This window comes from Phaseolus vulgaris, chromosome 6, assembly GCF_051622355.1.
Source record: "Phaseolus vulgaris cultivar YP4 chromosome 6, ASM5162235v1, whole genome shotgun sequence".
In the NCBI taxonomy this organism is placed as follows: domain Eukaryota; kingdom Viridiplantae; phylum Streptophyta; class Magnoliopsida; order Fabales; family Fabaceae; genus Phaseolus; species Phaseolus vulgaris.
In genome coordinates, this window is record NC_143503.1 from 14,434,407 (window position 1) to 14,444,216 (window position 9,810).

Below are 9,810 nucleotides of genomic sequence, written 5' to 3' on the forward strand. Positions count from 1 at the left end.
TTGTATAGATTGTGACTCAAGGAAACCATAAATATCAACATGTCCCATATTGATAATTAATTGATTTATTTACCTGCATTGTTAATATAAATATAAGTGACAATGATTAATTTCATGAATCATCAATTCATTAAATAACATGTAAATATTTAAAATATACTTACATCATCCATAGTCGAATAATTGCAATGTTCAGTATCTAATTACCCTAGATGATTTCAAAGACATCCTGCATGGTTATGTACAATGATTAATTTCAATGAATCATCAATTCATTAAATAACATGTAAAGATTTAAAATATACTTACATCATCCATAGTCGAATAATTATAATGTTCAGTATCTAATTACCCTGAATGATTTCAAAGACATCCTGCATGGTTATGTACAATGATATTTTATTATTGTCAACACCAAACATTGTGCCATCCAAAAGAATGACACAACACCAAACATTATTGTTCAATATATACAAATATGCTTGAAGAACTTCATGTTGATCTTTTTGAAACACCCTTACACGTCGTGTGCCTTTTCCTTTATTCCTTCCTTCATACCTTGACTTTGTCATAAACATCTTACATATACATTATACACAACTCAATTGTTTCCTCAACAATATATCTCTCAACAATAGACGCTTATGGACAATATGGATTCTTCACATACCCTTTCAATATCTCCATTTATCGCTCCACTAAGTGCATCCATAATAAAATCACAAGACCACATATTCTAATTTCTCGTGTCTGCTAATTTTACTTGGTGTTCACTCATTTCCTTTATGTGTGGATTCCTTTTCTTAGGTTAAAATATGTGTGAAAACATGTTAGAACACAATAAGAGAAGGTTGAATTGTGTTTTAAAACTTCTTAAAATTTTCACAATGTATCGTCTGATGGTAAGCGATCAAACATTCGTTTTGACTTGATAAACTCAAAAACCTTATCGTAGTAGTTTGAAAATATCTTCTTAGTTTGTTAGAGCAGTTTAATAATATGTAGTGAACAAAGATAACAAAAATAAATATTTAATCTATAATATTTATATTGGTTCATCTGATAATGCAACTTATGTCTAGTTCTCAATCAATTGATTGAGTTTCACCATACATATTATTGATGAAAGTTACAAACTGAGTATTATTTGAAACATAACCACTTTTGGATGAAACCGAAGTATTATTTTAACATACAATTACTCTTGGGTAAAATCCTATAGTATTTTTTGGAATGTAACAAATTCTGGCTAAAAAATGAGTATTGTTTGGACCTCGGCCACTTTTAAGTAACCCATTAAGTATTGTTTAAACCACAACCGCTCTTGGATAATACAAAGTATTCTTTGGATAAAAACCACTTTTTTCTAAGATATTGAGTATTTTTTTTAAAATGTAGTCACTTCTGGATAAAATTGAATATTATTTGGTTCGTAGTTACTCCTAGCTAAACACACAAGGTTTACAAAGAATGTGATATGAAAGATCATAGGTTCACTCACTAAAAAGAGGGGTAACATCTCACAACGTATACAAGGGTTATCACTCTTCTAGATTGCTAATGAACATGAACAATGTTCTTTCTCACAACTACAAGGCTTGTAAGCTTAAGATATTGTGCATGTTCTTGTAGTAAAACTTTCATCCTTGTTGTCAGCCTTCCTTCTTTAAAGAGATCTTCTATATATAGAAAGAGAAGAAAATAGTCACTTTATAGGTATTACAAAGGTCTTTTGAAAAGTCTTCTTCTTCTAGTGTCTGCATGTTCAATCTTGGACAAGCATTAAAGGCAAGAGTGCATCTTTAAATGTAGTTCTCTTCTTCAAGAAACATCTCAAAAGTTGGCAAGGTTACAAAGGCCACAATTAGAGAGCTATTTTTAAATTGAATAAAAGCATGGGATCATACATGGCACAACCTTTCTAGAGTTGTCTAGGAGCTTGTGCAAGATGGTGGATGGTGTAGAGTAGTTTTAACGCGTCTTCTAAAAGATTTTTCATGTAGACGCGTGCACTTGAGATCTTCTTGTTAACATAAGACGAAGATGTTCTACAATCACAAAATAAGCATAAAAAATATTTCATGAAGAACGTTAGCTTTAAAATTTTGTTCACATAATTTGGTTAAAGCTTATGCTTATGAGAGGAAACAAAGAGAACATGTGTGTTATTTGTGTTTAATCACTAAATGGAGCCATTGTATTTGTCATGATCTGATGTTATGAAAAAGGCTTACATTTGTCAAGCAAAACACTTTCATGATTTATACTTTTTTGTTTGAGCACGTAATCAAAACCAAATAAAGGTGCAATAAACATAAATCTAGTAGAAGGGATCTACTACTATAACATGGGTTGGGTCCTTATCTTCAAGTTGACAAAAGTTGTGCCCTAACAAATAGTGAATTATTCAATTGTTAAGTATAGACACTTTATCACTTGTTTAGTCGAGACAATTACAATGATAATAAAAAGTCAAAATATATTATTATATATATTTTTATTTATTTTGTTTAATGACATTCATAAAGCTTAAGTTAATATTAAAATAATAAATAATTGAACATAAATAATTTTTAAAATTTAATTTGAAGTATATATTCATTAAAATTATCTTGATATAGTTTTTTAAAAAATGAAATTTTTTAAACTTTTGTTTGTTCAAATACAATTTATGTATTAAAAATATGAATTTTATATGATAAAGTATTGTAATTTAAATATAATTAATGTTGTAAATTATTAAACTATATAGAAAAAATTTCATAATGAATAGAATTTAGGTTTTAATATTAAGTTAATATTATAAATGTGCATTTAATTATTTTTTTCTAAATATATTAGTAATTACTGTTATATTTTCAAATTAGTGAATATAAAAAATAATTTAAATAAATATTAAAAAATATAACACAATTATTATTAATTAAGATAATAATAACAATGACAAATGAAAATTAAAATAAAAAATAATGATAATATTATAAATGAAAGAAACGACAATGAAACATAATAGGGTAGTTAAAAGTTGGTGATCATGAGTTATTTCATGCTAGTCTCATCATTTGATTGAGGTCAATACATTTGTTACATATGTATAACTAAGTCACATAATAAGTAAGTACATCCTTTTTTATCACTTAGTTGATGAAAATATATTTTTTTGTCTTTCATCTAAAAACATCCACAACACTACAAACTCCTAACTTTAGATTTGTAAAAGGGTATTTATAAGAGATCCTAAACATTTTAAGAGAAACACCTTAAAAGTAATTTTTTTCATGTTCACTACTAAAACAGACTATTGCAAGGAAGGAATTTGATAAATTTAGGGTATTGGTGTTGTTTAATTCCTCCATATTATGATTATATGATGAAGTAAAATGTGTATTTACGTTAGTTGTATATTGTCATTTCACTTTGGATTCTAAAACTTATAGAGACAATGTATGTATTTTATATTTATGCTCTTACAAAATGAACAACCTAGGTTTTTCCAAAAAAGTGAACTTTGTAGATTTCACTAAAAATATAAAAACACATTTACCCCTGAAATAGTGATAATGTGACTTCTTGCAAGATTCGTCATGTGTGAACAATAACCTTATGTGTCATGGTGAATGGTTCCTCATGCGTGAACAATAATATTGTGTCATAGTGAATATTTCTTCATTCATAAATAATAACATCACATGCCCCTGTGAATGAATTGTCACACATGAACAATAACATTATTCCAAGTCTTTCATTTTAGTTTATCAATGTTGTTTGAATTTCCTTTGATGATTTATTATCCACTCCTTGGGTATTGCCTATTTAGAAATTGTTCACGGTTGTTGTTTCATACATCAATTCACTTAGCATGCTTTGTAAGTCAAATTTTTGTCAACTCTTCCACCTATGTGAAATTTTTGCAACATGTCCATGTTGAACCAAGTGGTGTTCAAGCTTTGAAGAATCCAAACCCTTTGAAGGATGTTGAAGGCTAGGCTATGCTTGTTGTTGCTGAGCTGTCTTAGATAGGATCTGGGGTAGATTGAGTATTGTAATCCACTCTTGATTGAATCCAAAGCATAGGCATTCTCAATCTTTTTAAAAGAAAAGTGTTTTTCAAACTAAGTGAAAAACAACCGATTGTTTTGTCAAAACAACCGATTGTTTTATACTTAGAAGTTTTTATAAAAGGTTGAAAACTGTTTTTCAAATGGTTCAGCTGTTAAAACCAAAACAACCGATTGATTCGTGGAAACAACCGATTGTTTGTTTTAGTACCATAACAGAAAAACGGTTTGTGCTTTGACTGAGCATTAAATGATTTTCTAACTGTTTACGCTCCAGTTTTTAATGCTTTGACCAATCTTTAAAGGCAATTAATAGTTTGTTAAGATTTGATAACAAACAACAACTTTGATATATACAGAAAAACAGATTTGAGTTTTTCACTGATTTTGAGTTTTGAAAGAGTTGAGATTGCTACAAGATTGAGATTGATCAAAGAGTGTGAGCTAGGATTTTCTCTTGTATTGATTTCAGATTTGCTTCTGTAACAAGTGTAATCCTTGTATCTGTTGAAAGAAACTTTGTGTGTTTGTTGAGAAGTGATGTGTGTTCTTGAGGGGATCAAGATCAGCATTCTTAGTGTTTGTGTGTTGACCAAGAGAAGTGTGTGTCTTGAGGGGATCAAGGTCACTTTCTTGGTTGTGTTGTAAGTAATATAGGTTTGATTGCTTAGTGGAATTCCTCAGTGGTTTCTGAGAAGACTGGATGTAGCTCTGGGTTTAGAGTGAACCAGTATAAATCTCTGTGTGCATTTTCTCTATCCCTTAACTCTTTAAATTCAGTTTTTATTTTTGTAAACTGGTATAAACAACCGATTGTTTCTTTAAAACAATCGATTGTTTTTCTGGTGCTGTGCTTTTTGCTTTGTGTTTTGAAAAACTGATTCCTTTATCAAGATATTTTCGAAGCAATTTCATTCAAGGCTGAAAAAGTTTTCGAAATCCCTCTTTAAACCATTCACCACCCTCTAGTTTAAAGCCATACATTCTAACAGTCCATGCTTTTGAGAGGATGAGGTAATAGATTAAATTGCAATTTCACTGTGTTGATGTGGTGTCTTTTCACAAATGAAAATCAAATTGAAGTTGTGATTATCGTTTATAACTGAACACCCCTAAAAGGTCTTTATTGCGTTGTCAATCATATTCTCTATAAGGAGGCTACAAAAATGTATGAAAAATAGTGCTATGTTAATCAATTTAATGTTAATTACACACACAATGATGGTGGAGGCCTTAGTTCAAGACCAACCACTACAGTTATGACAAGAAGAATACAAGAAGATTGGGACTCTACTACTGATGAAAGAGACACTCTCTTATACATGTTCAAAAGTGTCATAACCTAGTGTAAGTTCTAGAGTAGGATTTGAAGTTTCTTGCTTAAAATGGAATAGAATTTTTGCTTTAAGTAAATTAGGGTTAGGATTAGGATTAGGTTTCTAAAACCTACCTAGGGTATAATTGGGCTTCATTGCAGCCTATATTAAACCGCCAATTATTAGACCTAATTAGGTCACAAGGTGCATACCTCATTCATGTTTGTCATGTGACTCAAGGAAAGTGCCAATTTTGAATGCTTTTCTATTTGAATTTCCCACCAAATGCTTGTAACCATTGGCCGATCCTTTCATCTATAAATGAAGGGGCTTGGCTCATGAAAAGATAGATCAAATATTTGAGTGTTATGCTTCCAAATTGCAAGGCTAAACACTCCATTGTCTAAACCTCTCTAGCATAGACATCTTTGGTCTCCTCTTCCACCTCTCCAAGTGATGACTGAACCAATCACTCTCCATACTCTTCATGGAAAATCCAAGCAATCCATAGCTCCAATGGAACCATCCTTGACACATTTCTTCATTAAGCTTCCGCCAACTCTCACTCAATTTCAAGGAAAACCTATTCGGATGAAGGATATGCTATCACACATAATAAAAATTGAATATGAAATGTAACTTTTGATTTGGTACCTAATATGCTTGGATTTAATTTGTGAGGCACAGTGGTGAAATTCAACATTCATCCTCCACTCCATCAATAGATCAATGAATACATGGGTTGTCATAATGATATCGATGCAATGCCACTCTTAGGATTGCTCCAATGAGTTATAACCACCAATCATTTTGAATTTTCGAGTCTATAACTCTGCATATTTTCCTATATAGTACATTTAAACATGTAGAGTTGAAAGTGTAGCACTTTTCCCGTTGAAGATCACGCCAGTAAAGAGGGTAGATTAGATGAAGTTAATTATGTGACTTATCAAGCATTAAAACAACTTCGGTCAAAACTGGTGTGTATGCACTTCAGTGTTCATGAAGTTGTTCTTTGAATGGTTTTTCAAGGGGTGGGAACATATTTTCTCTAAGTCATTTCACTTTGATAGTAAATCCAATTAATGACTCTCCCTTTGTTGGAACTACGCCAAGGTAGTTATCACACATTTCATTTGATCAAATAAAGTTGGTGTAATGACTAAGACACCATCAAATTTGAGTATGAGTTGGAGAGCAACATCTTGTAGTGTGATTGTGCACTCACTAGTTGGAAGATGAAACATGTTCATCCTCGTTCTTCATCTCTTAACCATAGTAGTGACTAAGTCGTGGTCAATATTTTATATGCCTTAGCTGTTCTATTTTGGCAAAGCCAACTTCCTCCATCATATGTCCCATTAAAAGGATTTAGCTTTTGAATTGAGTGACAATATGATTGTATTATATTTTCCTTAGGCTCTTGTGTTTGTCACAAACAAAATTAAATGAAGTGTAATAGTTTTAAATAAGTTCATATGTTAAACATGCATATAACATACAATAGTAGCAATGAAGTAAAACTTGTGTTCGTGTTGTTTTGAAAGTAACATTTTTGGCGAACAACCTTGTGTTGTGTATGAACAAAATGTAAGATAATAGGAAGAAAGAACATGAGAATAATACTTAGGTGCATGAAATGACTATGGATGCAATGCCATATTTATAGAACTTGAGAGGTTGAATTATTTGTGTAAGGTAAGGCAATGAAAATCACATGTATTAACCATGGATTACAACTACAAGGGAGTTATGCACATGAAATAAGAAAATTGTTGTGCTAGGCACAAATTAAGGCGAATGTGATGTTGTTTGACTCATATATTAAGGTAACTAACACTTGTTCAACATCTAACATATCTTTTTCTTTTCTTCCTTTTTCTCAACACTCATTATATGATAAAAGTAATTATCTTTGCGTGTTGTACTTTCTCATATTTGAACCTATATTGATACTTAACCTCTACTGGCATATCTAGTTAAGCTACTAATGTTTTTAACTAAAATAACAACATGTCGTCTATCAAGTTCAAGATGTAACTGAGTCTACTTTACAATTAAAAGCCATATCAAGTGATGTTGAAAATATTGCTTTATGCTTTGTTGTGGGAGACTAAAATATCTTCTCACTTCTCAATAAAACTTTATCAATTTCTACCTTTTTACATTTCTATGCAAAATGGAAAAGTATTTAAACTTTGTTTGATGTATCGAGGGAGGTTAGATGTCAATCATTATTTAATAATAATAATAATGTAATATATTAGTCCCATAACTAAATTTTAATCCAATGTTAGAATTTAGGCTTCTGAGTTCCAATAGATGAAATCTTTTATTTTTCAAAAAAGTGTTTGGTTTGTTAAAACATTTTATGTTTTCAATTGTGACAATAATTTTCTTTCAAATTTGCTAGGATTTAGAACACTTTTTTTTAATTTACTTTTTTTATTTTTGATTTCTTGTTCAATTCCTTACCTTTATCATTTGTTTCATTTATCACTCTAGTTTGAGAACACCTTAAAAATTGGTTGAATCAGTGTTGTACAAGTATAAAGAGTGCAATTAATAGAATAATCAAACAAAATATTTTTTATAGATAGAATGAAATTCAGATATTGATCTTAATATATTTATGTGATGAAAGTTGAAAAATAAAAATATTGCACATTAGAATATGATCAATTTTAAACCACACTTCTTAGAAGAAGAAAAATAATTTTCATTATGAAAGTATTTTTTTTTTTTGAAATTTAGACACACAATTGGTTAGTTGGTATGATATTAAAATTAGATATAGATGTAAACACACTAGTTTAATCCCACATCGAAAGTACTAGTTATAGTAATAGGAAGAATAAACTATAAAATTGAGATGTGTAATACTTCTCAATATACTTACCTGGACGGGGTCAATAGATGATCATGAATATCTATGGCTTGGGGTAGTGACTTTCATTGCACCTGGAAAGGGTGCTTCTCCAAGGTCTGTTCAAGAAACAGATCCTACGTCATAATTTGTGGTAGTGGGGCTTGCGTTCGCGCAGCCCCTTCTAATATCAAGTTAAGATTATGTTTTTGGCTTGCAGTTAGATTTAAATTTGATTTTTTCTTCAATGAAATCTAATTTCATGTTTAATGGAGAACATTTCAATATTATGCCTGTATGGACCTGTAAATATTAATGTTGATTCTCTTCTATTCAAGTTGACTTAAATCAATAATATCCTAATTATTGGACCATTTGGAAATATAGAAATTAAGTTTTATAATTGGAGTCTTTTACCATAAAAGAATGTATTCTCTTTTACGAAAGAAAGTTTTACCACAAAAACTTGTCAATGGATTATCTTCTCATAATCTGCAAGAATAGTTCTTTGAAAGAAAGGATAAACTACTCTGGCCGTTTTGAGGCAGTTGTTCGTGGGAAGAAAATGATGCCAACCATGTTTGAGGATTCTTTGTTCTTATTGTCTATTGGAATATTTTTGTTTTATGAAAAAGGTAAACCAAATGAATAACATTGTAAACGTATTTCTATCCAAGTCTCAAAAATCTCATTCCACTTTGTCTCAAAATCTCATTATTGCAAAAATATTTTGTTTCTTTGATTAGTTTTCATGAAGTAAAAAACTCCATACCTCAATCTTATTCCAAGAACTTATCGCTTCTTTGATTAATGTTTCATAGTCTCCAATCTTCAAACCACTCTGTCCCTCAATCTTATAGAAAATATGCATTGGTTCTATCATCAGTTTCTTGTATAAGTCACTCAATCTCCAACAGTCCTGTCCCTCGATCTTATTGCAGAGAAAAAGTTTATTGGAATAAATCCCATAAAAGATGTGTCCACATTTTCACATTTTTTTTATGCAATATCTTTAATTTCTTTTGTTATTGTAGGCAATAGGCAGATGAAAAAAATAGGCGAAGAAATTTTTTAAAGGCCTCCGGTTTAGTCTGGGCAAGTCTAGTTCGGTGAGTTTATTAAAAGAAACATATATTACCTTTTTTTAAAAAGCTATTTTAAATTTTTAAAAACCTACCGTGTTTCTATTAAAAGTATCTGGAATGTGTTGTTTTAAGTGAAAAAATATTAAAGTGTGTATTCTTAATTAACAAGACCTTCATTTGTAATTTCACTTGAAAATAATACAGTATAAAACACTTTCAATAGGAGAAAATATTATTAGAATTCTTTTAAATTTTGTCTAAAAAAAGGCTAAATTTGAAATTTTTAGTAAAAGTTAACAATTTTTATTAGTGTGACCGAAAATTATTTTTAGTGGAGATTTGTAAGAATCGAGAAAAATAATCTTAGAGTAAAAATAACACAATTAAAATGATACTTGAATATTTTATTATTAAAATGAAAATAGTATATAAATAGAATTTCAGTTATTAAGGTTTTATTTTAAAAGAACCAACATCTTTCTATA

The 9,810-nt window shown here is 29.9% G+C and overlaps 1 non-coding gene across 1 annotated transcript; it reads left to right on the top strand.

The window, feature by feature from the left end:
- The first annotated feature begins 8,265 nt into the window (after positions 1–8,265).
- Positions 8,266–8,425, top strand: LOC137833750 (U1 spliceosomal RNA). The gene has a single exon (XR_016522057.1). It is a non-coding gene; the product is annotated as a U1 spliceosomal RNA (small nuclear RNA).
- Positions 8,426–9,810: the final 1,385 nt, after the last annotated feature.